This window comes from Thermobia domestica, chromosome 7 (genome assembly GCF_964235325.1).
Source record: "Thermobia domestica chromosome 7, izTheDome1.hap1.1, whole genome shotgun sequence".
In the NCBI taxonomy this organism is placed as follows: Eukaryota; Metazoa; Arthropoda; class Insecta; order Zygentoma; family Lepismatidae; genus Thermobia; species Thermobia domestica.
In genome coordinates, this window is record NC_137460.1 from 282,431,253 (window position 1) to 282,445,878 (window position 14,626).

At 33.1% G+C, this 14,626-nt stretch overlaps 1 protein-coding gene across 1 annotated transcript in view; it reads left to right on the forward strand.

Annotated features, from left to right (window-relative positions):
* The window catches only part of LOC145690975 (uncharacterized), a 62,130-nt gene extending 54,207 nt beyond the window's left edge, over positions 1–7,923 (forward strand). The window contains exons 2-3 of the transcript XR_014132310.1: positions 6,034–6,138; positions 7,836–7,923. The gene's annotated coding sequence lies outside the window, so the exon portion shown is untranslated. The remainder of the gene's footprint in view (positions 1–6,033; positions 6,139–7,835) is intronic.
* The last annotated feature ends 6,703 nt before the right edge of the window (positions 7,924–14,626 follow it).

Genomic DNA, 14,626 nt, shown 5'->3' on the forward strand with positions numbered 1-14,626 from the left:
TGAAAGTTAAAGCGACATTTCAAATATAGTTTCAAATTTTGATGTAACAATTCTAAAAATTCTATTGGGTTTTCGATATTCCGAAGTACAATTTCCTCTAGGGTGATTCGAGCGCCCCACCTTGCCCCCCCTGATGGGCGCCCTTTCACACGAGTAATATTTGTTTTCGTAGAATTTTTTTAAGGGAGGGATCCTTCTTTGTTTATTGTATGGAGAAGAAAGATAATTTTTAACAGGATCAGGAATTACAGGAATGACAAGTTGTCTTACTTGATTAATGTGGTTGCATAAATTTAGGAAGAAAGTGTTGTTATTTGCACATTAACCACTACTTCTTTAAATCCTGAATAATAAATGAATTTCTTTCGAGACGTGGTTTATTTGACGACTAATCAGTGTAATAAAATCTCAATTTCAGTACATTTTTCTTTGGAAGATTTTATAATCGGGAGGAAATAATCAGATTTAGCCTACAGGAAACCTAGAACGAATGGTATTTAGATGAAAGTTTTCGTACTAATGCATTCTCTTTACTAATTAAGCTGAACTAATTTGAATAATTATATATATTAATGTGAAAGAAATTTAGGAAGTCTGCCTTGAATAGTACTTGTACTTTCGAGTGTATCAAAAGGCAGGAGCGTGAACACAAATTGGAAAGAGATGATTTATGTGTTGCGTCTACCACAAATTTGTTATTTTCTTGTGTGCGAATAAACAAGTCATTATTGGAAAGTAATGTTCTTATATACTCCTTTTAGGCGATACTAAGAAAGAGAAGAGAATATTCTTTCTTTGGAACTGATTTGGAACAGAAACGCACACTTGTTGGCAATGGAAATCAATTTAGTATTGCAATCGGCAATCATTATTTGTTCTGCGGTTCACGTTAGAAATTTGGTAATATTTAGGAATCCCTTAGAGATCCGCGAACCTGGTATCGTTCGCACCAAAACGCTACCTAAACTATTAAGTAATTGTATGAGTAGGGAATCAACAGAGTTCTCACTTGTATGAGACGGAAACACGCGTTACCACGGTGTTAATGGCATTTTACGGGGATAACCCTGTAGCTTTGAAGAGAAAGGTTGCCTATGTTTGGGAAGTAATTGATTTCTGTGAGCGATAGTACTCGATTTAAAAATGTAGGAATTCAGAAATTAGGTTAAGATCTAATGTAATGATTGTCAGATTTATGCGTTCTTCTAGTGGAGTGAAAGAAGGTACACAGTAATCCTCGGATGTAAGGCAAACCTTTCAAATGTGGGTGTGGAGAGTAGAGGAAGACTGTGATTGTCATTTTTTCGGTGCGCATATCGCAAACGAACGGGTGTAGAGAAATTAGATCAAACTAAGGGAGTCTCAATTTCCCTGCTTTTCAATTTTAGCTGTTCACATAGCGTCGCGGAGGGAAACGTATATTAATTCATGAAACGAACATATTGCAAATGTGGGTATGAAGAAGAAATCCAGAATTAGATCAAAGACCATAGTCCATCGGTACTCACTTAGAATCGTAAGGTGTTTAAAAGTTGCCCTTTAAGAGGAGGAAAATCTTTTAGTTGAAAGAATTCTTGGATCATGAAGAATCTTCCAGTTTGGTGGACATTGAATTATAAATGAAGTATTGAAGTCTGCTTCTTATCTTACTAAAAACTAACTCTCATCAGAAACAAGGAGCGGTGACGGTGAATTACACCAATTATAATCTTTATATCCAAGTGTGCAGGCGGGGCATAGAGCCGGGTTCCTCCATTTTCACCTAGCATCCTTTTTCCTTTGCTCCATAGAGCTTGGTTTCTCCTTTATACCAGCGTTTGTGTGGAAAGATTTATATATGCATATATATGTGTGTGATGTATATAAAATCAGAGGGGGGCTCTAGTTTTCCCCTGTATATCGTCCTTTTTTCTTTCCCTTTGTCCTTCTGTTTTTCGTTATTATTGCCCAGATAGCACAGAAAAATTTTAAAAAAAACGTTTAAATGTTTAAAAATTTGCAAAGGAAAACCAAAAAGTTTGCAAAAAACTTGCCTTTTCAAATGAGAAAATTTGCCGAAAGTTCAAGGCAAATAACGAAGTTGACGCTGGCTGAATTTGCAGCAAAGTTGCCTCAAAAATGAAAACATCTGCCAATACAAACGAAATGTGTGCGACTGCACAGCAAGAAAGTTTGCCAGGACTTTGCTGCAAATATTTTGTGCAAATTTTCTTTGACAAAATTTCCGAAAATGAGCTGATAAATTTCGTGAAAATATTAAAATGTTTGCAGCAACATTACAGAAAGAGTTTTCACGATCGCAAGATCATGTTTGCTGCAAATGTATCAGGTAATGGTTGCTGCAAATTTATGAAGTGAAATCTAACTTTATGAAACATCAAAATTTTTATAATGTGGGTCCGTCTTTTCTTAGTGGCAAGCATGAAACGTCTTTAGCTAATTGCCAAAGATAAGAAACTTACGAACGATAAACGCACAAAGGGTATCGCAATTTATCTACTTACTCAACGATCATATCCCTGTACTTACTCTCACACACATTCACAAAATAACGTCAGGCTGCCTGGGTCAATAGAAACATCTGATAAGAGACCAGTGAGTTTATTCTGGAGTCCTCTGGTGTATTGGTTTTTTTTCGATTCTCATTTTCCGCTTGTTTTGTCACAGTTCATGTAGCGCAGTGAATTCTGGGTACAATGCGCGCGCACTCGGTAATATCATCACATATTTGTTTTCAGCAAGTTTTTTGAAACAAGTTTTATACAGAGTTGCAAACTGCGACGGCAAACTTTCAACGCCATATTTTCAAAAAAGAAGCAAGTTAATTGCAGTGGTGAATTTATTTTTACAAATCAGCGAAAATTTGCAGATCATATTGAAAGCTTTTAATAAATATTAAGAATTTTTGCTTTCGCAAACTTTCAGATTGTTTGCTCCACTAAACGAAGCAAAAATTTGTCGCAAGTATTCGTGCTATCTGGGTGTTATTATTACTGTTATTATTATTATTGTTGTTATTGTTATTCGTTGAATAGTTTGGTTTTTGTCGATGTTGCCACAAGTGTGGTTGTTTCACTGTAAATGTGTTTTTTTATGTTCTTTCGTTATTTTGTTCTTCTTTCCGTTTTCTTTATTATGTCTCGTCTTTCGTGTCTCGGTATTTTTTCTGTTGTTATTGTTGTTTCACTTGCTTTTAATTCTTGTTTCTTTGATTTTTGGTCCGATCTTTCGGTCTGCATTAAAGCCATTTTGTGTGTGTGTGTGTGTGGTTTGTTTTCGATCTCTCTTCTCTGGTTTCTGGTTGGGATGTTTGATAGTTTTGGTTGTTTTCTTCTTTCCTCATGGATTTTAGCTCCATTTTTTATTTTCTGTGTTTCCAGTTTCCTTGGTTGGATAGGTTTCTGTTTATCCCTTCGTTTGGAATTTTCCTTTTTCTATTTACTTCTCCTGATTTTCCTTCTTTTGTTTATTGTTTCTCCTTTTTCATTTGTCCTTTTTTGATTCATCTCCCAGAGTTTCTTGTTTATTTCTAAGCTTGTGGTGTATTTTTGTCTAGGAGACAGCATTGTCTTTTATCTTGTTACATCCAGGTAGTTTGATCGGGTTTGGTTTGTTTCCATGGTGAGTTCCCACACACCTATGTTTTTGGCAGGTTTTTCTGTTTCAAGTCTTTGTTTTGTGCCTAGGATGGGTTTCAGTTCTGTTTTCGTATAAGAGTTTCTTAGGGCCCGTTTCTGTCTGAATTAGCTCTATGTGAACGTAGTTGTTCGCATGGGTATTCGACAACCGGTCTCCCTGTGGCTGTATGTTTACGCAGGAGAAATGTTTGTCACCAAGTCTAATGTAATAATATACATAAGACTATCCAGCCCTCTCCTGTCTAGTAATGAGGCTGGTGGTTACAGAATTTCTCCCTCGTATTGTTTTTTTTGTCCAGCATATCTCGAGGTGTGATGGTTTGGTGCGAGTGCTATTCTTTTTTTCTTTTCACGCTTGGTTGTAGAATTTTGGTGTCTGTGGTTATAGGAGGTCTGTGGGGTTTATTTCTCTGAGCTGTCAGTATTCTCTGAGGAGTATTTGTTGTGTCTTTTATTGCTATTTGGTAGAATTATGTTTCAGTTTCTGTGTGAGTTTCTAGGAGTCCTTTTCAGAACAATTTGAATTGTTTCGTGTGTTAACAAGTGGAAAGTCCTTTCCCAGTACTTTCAGTTGGTTGTGGGTTTGAGTTTTGTTTGAGAGATTGCGTATTAATGATTTTTTTTTCATTTTTTGTTTGTTTTCTGGTTCTTCTTGTTTTTTCTTTATTCTTCTTTTTGTTTTTTCCTATTGTATACGGTAGAATATACTTATTATATGAATCCGCCAGACAAACTAAAATGATACGCTACCTACCTTTATTTGTAGTGTCATCAATTAAGTTTCCTTGGAATTAATTTGCGGTAGGCATTCTAGTGTTTCTCTATTATTTGTACTTCAGGCTCAACTCACTAGTAGTGATTCACTTTGTGTATCTGTCATTCACTTTTGTACTTTATCAATTTAAATTTCTTCCTTTTGTTTAGGTATCTCCTTTAACTGATTACCTGTCTGCTAACCTAACCTAAACTAAACTAAACTTTTAGCTAACTTATTTTGCTTTTCTTCTTTTGTTTGTAGTATGGTTTATGTTTGCTTCATTCTTCTTAATTTAACCAGACTTAACCATAATTTCAATTTAATTTGTGTGTTACTCTAATCTTCATGGTATTAACTCTGACTTCTAAGTAAACTTCATCTGAGTTACGTCTTGATATTTTGTATCTTTGTCTGTTCTCCTAACCAAGCTTTTAGCTAACTTATTTTTGTTTATCTTCTTTGTTAGTATTATGTCTTTAAATTGGCTTGATGCTCTAACTTATTTCTCTGCTTACTATTATTTATGTCTCTCCTCATTCGTGATTCTTGATAGTTTTATCTTTCTGATTGTTTTCCTTACTGTTGTTAGTAGTACTTGAACTCATGTCGTATTCTTTGACTCGTATTTGATGCCTTTCGGTATGAACTAACTTCTGCCACTCTAATCTAACCTAAGTATCCAGATAATCTGAATAATTTATTTTGAATTAATTTAAACTTTGTAATATGTTTACCCTAATTAAGTTTCCACTTCTTTAATAGGCGTGTATTTGACTGTACGCTTCATACTTCTTAACATAAATATCCTAACCTATTACTCTTATTTCTGCTTGCTAAATAATTTATTTTTTGCTCCTCCTTCTGTTCGCTTTCTCTTGTAAATAAAACTTTATATTGTTTGTTACTTCTTGATTACTGATAAAGTAATATGAACTTATTAAAACTTATGCGAGCTAACCTAGCCTTACCTAACCTAAAGTTATGTTATATGGTACTTTGTTGTCTGTTGTTGATACTTTCTTTATTCTTGTATTAATACCAATAAGCTAACTTATGTCTTACTATGGATCCTAGTAGTGTGCAACTGAAGTTTTCTTCTTTTACTTTACTATGGTTATCTTGTTTATTTGTATCCTTAATGAACTATGGTTTCTTGAAAGTTTATCTTGTTCACACATGATAAGCTAAGCTACTTTATTTACTATTGATCGTTATTATCTTTTATGTATGACTACTCTTTTTCTCCTTAATGTATTTCTATTTTTATGATTTCTTTTTTCTGTATATTATTTATGCCTCGTAATAGAATCCTATCTTTGTGAATAATACTATGAAGAAATTTTAAAAAGTTTGTGCCATTGCCTTTTCTGTATGTGTGCTTGCTTCTCTTATCTTTGTTTTTAGTCTATAACTATTGGTTCTGCTTTTATTTAATCTGTCACTATACCTTGTCAAACCAAACTTAGTGTACTAGTATATTAACGCTGGTCCTCGAGCTATATTTTACTTAAAGAATATTTACTATGGTATTGACATTCTTACATTTTTCTACGATATACTTTTTTATGAACTCGGAAATTATTTCATCCTTGAATAGATATATGGACAATTAGTATATATACTTATTTTCTATTTCAGATTATCCTGGTCTTCTAGGAGAACTACATGAGTAGTATTGTACAACAACAACAACTAGTATTACTTCTACTATTATTATTATACCTGGTGCTACTGTTACCAAAGGTATGTTCCTTAGCATTTCTTTTAGTAGAATCACAATCTTACATTGTTCATCGAGTAAATTATTACGAGCTTTATTAGTAGGATCGCACTCACAGATTGCTATGAATTTTCCTTGCAAATGATCTAATTAAAATAATCACAACCAATTTCAACGAGTATGCTTAACATACGATCCACAAAATAAGCACAGCTTGTGCAAGAAGAGAACGAATAAATAATCACACTCAATTTTAACAATTAAGTTCTTCCAGAACTGTATAATAAATAATATTAGGAGAAACAGGATGAGTTTTCTACGAAAACGATCCAAAGAAATAATCGAAATTATTACTCACATATTTATTATTGCTCTTAGGAGCTTGCTATTCATGCGAAGCAATGAATAAGAACAACTTCAGGAGAAAGCGAATTATATACAAATTCGCAAATGGAATTTACTCTTCCCACTTTCTACAAGAAAGGAGACGGTAAAAGACAGTGTTCGAGTAATCATTAGGAGTATTTAAATAATTAACAACGAGCTTTCTTACTAGGATCAAACTTTAAGTGTTCGTATGACTTTCTACAAATAACTAATATTTGTATGTTTGCAACTGCTCTTAAGACCTTCTAGAACAAGCGAATAAAAAATTGGCAACATAGCTGCGTTTAAGGGTTTGCACAGCAAACGAAACGTAAAAGATGGGAAAGAAAAATATTTTTTGTAAGTTCAAAGCATACCTGTTTTTATGAGCTTCCGCAGGAAGCGTAATTGGTAAATATTCGTAGCATCGCTGCTCTTAAGAGTTTGCAGAGCAAACGATACGTAAGAGATAGGAACGGAACATTTAAAGACCAAGTAGAAATAGACAAACATTTAAGAAAGAAAAAAGTAGCAAGTAGAAATTTAACAATTTAACTAACAGTTTACAGCTTTTTAGCAACGAGTTTCAAAAGGAAACAAGAGAGTAAATAAGCAGAGTTTGCGTATCAAAGGAAAGAATTAAAGAGAACATTTAAGAAAGGAAAAGTAGCAAGTAAAAAGAAAGGTTAGTTTCAGTTAGGTTGAATTAGTTTGATTGAAAAAATATTTAGCAGTTTGCACATTTTTATTTTCACAACCGAATTTAAAAAAATGAGTTTCCAAAAAAATCAGTTTCTTCACACTTATAGTGTTATGTTAAGAAAAGTAAGCAGAGATTCCACCAGGAATCGATTGAAATAAATTTAACAGGGAGTAGTGAGTGTTATTACGAATAACACGAATTATTTCTAGATTCACAGTGTAGCCGCTCTTAAAAGTTTACGTTCTAAAAAGGAACAAAAATTGCTACAGAAGCGATCCATAACATTTAATACGTCAGAAGTAAAATACGAAAGAACAAAAGGAGAAATATTTATGAAAGGAAAAATAGATAGTAAAATAGAAAGGTTAGCATAATTTAGGTTAAGTTAGCTTGATTGAGAAAACATTTTAATATTCACATATAAGAAAAATTCGTTCGAAAACCACACATTACTTAAAACAAATTATTTACAAGTTCACAATTTTTAGTATTTTAGCAACGTTGTTGCTTTGAGTTTGTATAACAAATTATTTTTTTAAGTTCGCAATCAAAGATTGCTTTCAGCTTCCTATGCAAGCGATGCATAAACATTATTAGAAAAATACGAAAATAAATTACAAGTGTTACTTAGTAAAGTTTCTTTTGTTTTAGGACTGCATTGCAATAATTGGAGATACCCTTGATTGAAAAACTACGAAGTGGAAGTTACAACGGACTTCAGAATTCCAAAGTATACAAGTTCACAGAAGTAAAGTAAGCAACACTGACGACGAACGTGAGAAAGTTTTGCTTAAGAAAATTTTTTCATAGCACACATTTACTTTATAGTATCTAAAAAAGTTTATTTTCACATGTATTTTTGTAACACAAAAGATTGTAGCATGCAGATTACTTTTCAAAGAATTAATTTTATTGACATCATTTATTTTTAAGAGCATGCATATTCTTTTGCGTAACAAGTTCTTTGTATTATGTTTTCATTTACAACATACACAGTTCTTTCTCAGGCCATGCAATTTGTGTTCGTGCTTGTTTTTTCTTGCATATTTTTTTGTTTTGAATTTATTTTTGTATACAATATACGTGTGTTTTTGAAGCATGCAGTGATTTTGTTAGTTCACATTTTTATCCATTCACAATCCTAAATTGTTCAACTGAGTTTGCAAAACAATTAATTTAATGGATCACACTCCATGTTCTGAGGTTTTTCTTGAAATTTTTAAACTTACATGCAAATAGATATAACCTACAATTATTTCTTCTACGAACATGCAATTGTAAATTTTTCTGTTATATGTACGTTACTTTTATATAGTTCCAGCATATACAAAACTTTTAGTACAATGTTAAATGATTGTTGCATTCAAGATACTTTTTCAGCAGACGCAGACATACAGATTTGTTTTGTTTCAGTTATAATTTTTATATAGAGAATACTTCTAACTTACATGCAAGTACTTGTAATTCACAGTTAATTTTTAAACGACGAATATTATTGTTAATAATACGAGAGAAAAATATTATTTCGTCCTTGCATACACTTAATTTTTTTACAAATAATTTTTGTTTTACTGCATACATTTAATGTTTATATCAGCTAATAATTTTGTTACATATTAGACACTTTCAATTATATTTTAGTACCATACAAGATTATTCAGGGTGTCTAGCAGTCGGGAAAATCGGGAAAGTCGGGAATTCGTCTTAAATTAAAAAATTGGTAGGGAAATCGGGGATTTGTCGGGAATTCACGAAAAAAGTCGGTAAATTTGAATTTAAGTTTTGACAATTATTGTGCTTATTTGCTTGAGGTGAAGACTTTGTGTCACCGCATTTAGATTTGAAAATTCCAATGTAATCATTCACAAAATCGCATTTCGCCATTCTTTTGTTTAGAACGCAACTCGTCAGTCATTTGTTTGTAGTATACGTTAGATTGAAAGGGGCTGTGTGTATGATGTAAAAGGCAGGTAAGTTTGTTTTATTAAACATAATTTCCATTCGTAAAATATAACATCTGTCTATAATAATCATCATAGGAAAGTGATGTCAGAAAAAAATCACAGAGCCGCTGAAAAAAGAGCACAGCTGAGATTAAAGTAACTTGAAGCAAAGAAACAGAATCGTGAATCAGTTGTCAGAAGTCGCTACTATAGAAGAAAAGAAGAAGTTGCGTGATTAGATTACATCATTCTATACATGAATAAGGAGAAAGTTTTTGATTACGTAAGATTTTGTACGCTTTTTCATTACATTTTGACCTTTCTTAAATTTTGCGATTTTTTCTTAGGTCGGGAAAAATATGGAAATGGTCGGGAAAATGTCAGGAAATTGCTTAGAGGAATTTGCTAGACACCCTGTTATTGTAAATAATACGATTTTTTTAACTTCACAACAACTTTAACAACGAGTTTCCAAGGAAACAAATTATCTATAGGATCACAGCATAGCAGTTCTTTTTAGCTTCTTAAAGAAGCGATCCCTCAAAAACATTTTTCTTCGCACCATATACTTTCATTACATGTCACGTTTAAGTTAAACATACCAAAATTTTTGACAGCATGCATTTAATGTTTGCAAATACTTTCGTTACATGCAATTTAATTTCCAAACATATAGTTTAGGAACATACAATTTCACTTAATACACATTTTTGCAAAATTTGTATACTGAAATATAATTTTCATGTAAATATTGTTTTTCTTTATTATTAAAGGTCCAAGTGTTTTATCCCCAATTATAACTCAACTGTGAAAGCAACAGTCAAATTTGCTAGGTATGACCAGCGGTGGTAAGTGTTAACGTTTACATTTGCTTAATACAAATTATATTTGATACTTTCAAAACTTCTTTAGTTAAACAATTGTAATTAAATTATAAAAGTTTACATTTTCTTTTGAAACTTACAATTTCAAGAATTATAGATTAACACTGCACGAATTTAACACAGTTAATAGCAAAAAAATGAAATGAAATCTTTGAGGTTACGTCCCACGTTTATGCCTGTAAGGCTAAAGGAGACGGTGATGATGAGTAAGGAATAAAATGGTGGAATGAACAAAAGTGGGGGGAAACGGGAGAACCCCGAGAAAACCCACGAACACGGTGTTTGTCCACCACAAAGTTTACTTGGCGGGGGCTGGTACAGTTAATAGCATTCGAAGAATTATAATGAATGATTTTCATTTTACGAAATATAAGAATGAAGAATTGTAATTAATGTCTAACGATACTATTAAGAATTGCAATTTAGAAATAACGAGCTACATGTAATGAAAGAAACATATTAAGAATTGCAAATTGCATTTTTAGTTTTGAAAATTACATTTTCGGCTTTGCAACATGCATTTTTAATTTTGAAACTTGCATATTTCATTTTACATTTCAAATAAATGATTTTCATGTTTTGGAAAATTCATACAAAAAAATTGCAACTTACATTTTAGTTTTTGTATAACATAAAAATTTCAAAGTACTGTTATAAGAAAATTACAAATATGAGAAGGGTTTTTAGTAATAGATGACACTTAAACTTTTTAGTAGCACATTACTTTAGTATTTTGCAGTAATAAACTTTAAGAGTCAAACCCTAAATGACAATCAAATGTATTTAACTAGAAACAAATTTATTGTTATTAAAATAAAATATCTTTAACTGTTACTGAATGAAGAGAAACTAGCATTAAAAATGAAAGAAATAGTAATAAATAAATTATGCATTAACAATTAGGAAAAAAATCAGTTCCTTTATAATGGTATTTTAAACCGGGCACATTAATTTGTTTATTATTTAATGCTTTGTATACTACTTCGTATGTTAAATCTTTTCTTGCATTTTATATTTTAACTAAATAAACAAAGTTATTCTATTTTCTTTCTTTAATTTTTCTGTGCTTAATTTCTCTGTTGGAAACTAACGAGCCTAAGCTAACCCCTTTTAATTCATTTGATATTTTTATGTCAAATTTCTGTTCTAAACTAACGAACTTAAGCTAATCTTTTTTGTTTATTTGTTATTTTTTGTGTTGAATTTCTCTGTTCTAAACCATCGAAGCTAAGTTAACCGTTTTCTTTCTTTATTTTTTTGTTTAAACTTCTTTCTTTTTATATGTTCTTGCTACGCTTTGCTATTTTCTTTCTTTTATTTTCTGTTGTTATTTTGCTTTGATAAGTTTTTTTCCGTGTACAGTATTTTCCTTGTTTTTATATTTTAATTATGTATGCTTTTTTATTTGCTGACATTTTTATTCGTTTAATTTATTTGATACAATGGAAGGACGTACGGTGATTTGTACCGTGCTGGCTGCTCACAAAGCCCGCGGATACGGTAATCCTAATGAAGTTTTATTTACATGGGAAGTGCTGACGCAATGTAATGCTACAAATGTGAAGGTAAGCAATGAAGCTTATTTCAAGCTATTACATGCGGTGTTCTTGCATTTTGGTTGTAATTCTCATGTTTTGAAGAATTGGAAGTCTGCAAAAGATATTACTAATTTATATCATGTAGGCTTCTTTTGCAAAGAGAATATGAGAAATTTAGTCTGTGCAAAGTTTATGAAACTTGTGTCTGCAGAGAAAACTGCCGGTTTAACTGCAGATGAGTCGAATGAGTTCGTTGGTATTCTTCCGGAGCCTAGCATTTGTTCTGCACCAGAACGTGTCATGTATGGTACTGGAACAGATGATATTTTCGTAGTGTTAATAGTACAACCTACCATTATACTTATTTTGGACTAACTGGAAAAAAGTTACCATTGAACGTATTCCCGCAAATGGAATTGATAACCCGGACAATATATTTATTCCTTATTTGAATTTGTAAGGCAGCATACGTTAAACGACGTCGACAATCACATGCATGTTAGCATCAAAATGGAAAGTTTTGTATCCACGATTAAGAAACCAAAGTCACAATTGAGCCCCAAGGTTCGGTTTCAAAGTATTGAAAATGTTTTAAATAGTAATAAAAATTATTTATTTGGGGACAGTGTAACTTTCAAAATTCACATTGCCGATTCACGTAAATATAAGGGACGAACCATTGGCTCAGCAAAATATAGCAGTCTTGTGACACACATGGAACACTGTACTATCCCAGTGGAAATGGATGTGTATTGTCTTCTCAAGAGTATTGTCCTTGGGGAGGCTAGAGCTGATCGCCGACGTGCGCAAGTGTACGAATTGAAAAATCATCCTAAACGATTGTTAAAACAAGCAAAGGATTAGTGTGTCAGGGCTAAATTTGACATTGAAATCTGGATGAGTGTACTAATGAGGATACGAAAAAGCTCCAGAATAAGCTAACGCCTCATTACCAAATTATTATCTACGAGAAGAACCGATTGATTTGAGACTACAATGTAATATATCGGGGAATACATGCATCAAAGAAAATTTTGATTTTGTATACTAAAGGACACTACGAATTAATTACCAAAATTAGAACTATTTAACAAACATGGGTATTGTCAGTATTGTTTGGAATGGTATTGTCATGTAGAAAACCTAAAAGCAACTTCAAATGCGCGATATGCGAGAACTATCACGAGGTTTCTGATGATCATGATACTAAACACGAGTGCGGTGATTGTCACAGATTGTTTTCTTCAGAGGAATGTTTTGCCAATCATAAAACGGTGATTGTTCGCGGGAAGAGTTTATGCGAAACAAGAAGAATCTGTGTCTAATGTGGTGATATTGTTGACAAGCGTGGCCGTAAGTGTAAACACGAAGGTGGTGAATCTTATTGTAAAACGTGTTATATTCATGTGAACGATGACCACATTTGTTTTTATCAGGCTGCTACGGTGCAGCATGTTGATACTTTTTTGTACATTATCTTTGATGTAGAAGCGATGTTGGTCCCTAAAAGTGAACGGGGAGAACAACATCGCGTGAATTTCGTGAATTGTATTCATGCCTGCTACAAGTTTAAGAACACGAAGATGGATGATCCTTGCTTTGTATGCGGAGATAAAAATGGGTTCCGTTCGTTTGATTTCCAAGACATTGATGGATTTGTTAATCATGAATTAATAAGTTGACCAATGTTTAAAAACATCATGTACTTTCCCATAATGGGAGTAATTATATACAGTTCTGTGCTAAAACTTTGATAATGACCCATCTTCATACACCTCAATTAATAATATCAAGACAAAAAATTGTCGAACTGCGTTTAAGACAAAATATTTACTTCCGTAACACGTATTTATATGGAGTTAGGCTGTCAAAACTCCAGAGGACTTTAGGCCTGTCTGGAAATTTGAAGAAGGGAGATTTCCCATATTTATTTAACACTTTAGAAAATCAAAATCATGTAGGTCCGGTTCCCGATTTTAAATATCTTGACCGACTCGCGAAGCACGGAAGACAGACAGTAGCCTATCGCCTGATATCAAGAACGTGCTGCAGCTGGCGAGGAGTACGATCTGCAGGAGATGGTGTCGTATTGTAGAAATGATGTCAAAATTTTGGCAGAAGCTGTAATTAACTTTTCAAACTTAATTGAAGGAAAAACGAATGGTCCCTAATGTTTTATCGTCGCGCCCAATATTTCTAGTTTGGTTATACTGATCTATCGTACCCTACATTTACCCAAAGAAATTACTCCAATTATTCCACCCTATTGGTTTGACCACCGTAATCAAGAAAACCTGAAGGCATTGTACTGCTTACGGTATTTAGAACGTACCAGGGGTAATAGAATTCGCCATTCCGGGAATAGATTTGAAGAACTATTTAGGAGGTATACGGTCGATGGGTTTCAACCCCGAACGGATACAGTTTTCGAATTTCATAGGTGTTATTTCCACGGAAGCCTGAACTGCTATCCTGCACTTCGACCCTTGTAATTGAATTCCATCTCTACGGTACATCCCTATAAGACCGGTATGAAAGAACCACCACGAAAATAAAATTCCTGAAAAAATTAAATCTTAATGTCATTGAGATGTGGGAATGCGAATGGGACCATTGGGTACAGTCTGATAAGACTTCGCAGAAGTTTACTGAAACTCTGTGTATGGATCTTGTTGACCATTGACCCAAGGATAGTTTTCATGATGGACGTACCGAATGTTTTAATGCTTTGTACTAATGTACCGGCGAAGAGACCGTGGCATATTATGATGTAACATCGTCATATGCTTGGGTGATGGCACGTAAACTTATGCCTGTACGTAAGCCAAAATTATATAAGGGCCGGACTTTCCAGAAGTGGAAAGTATTGAAGGGTTAGTAAACTGTACTATTTTGCCCCCGAAATATCTTTATTTTCTGGTCTTACCGTATACATGCAATGGCCGACCTATGTTTGGGTTGTGTCGTACGTGTATATAGGGAAGTATTGACAATTTTGAGCGTGTCTTAACGGACACGTACTGTACTATTGAACTTGATGTGGCTTTATAGCATGGATATAAAATTCTGCAAGTGAT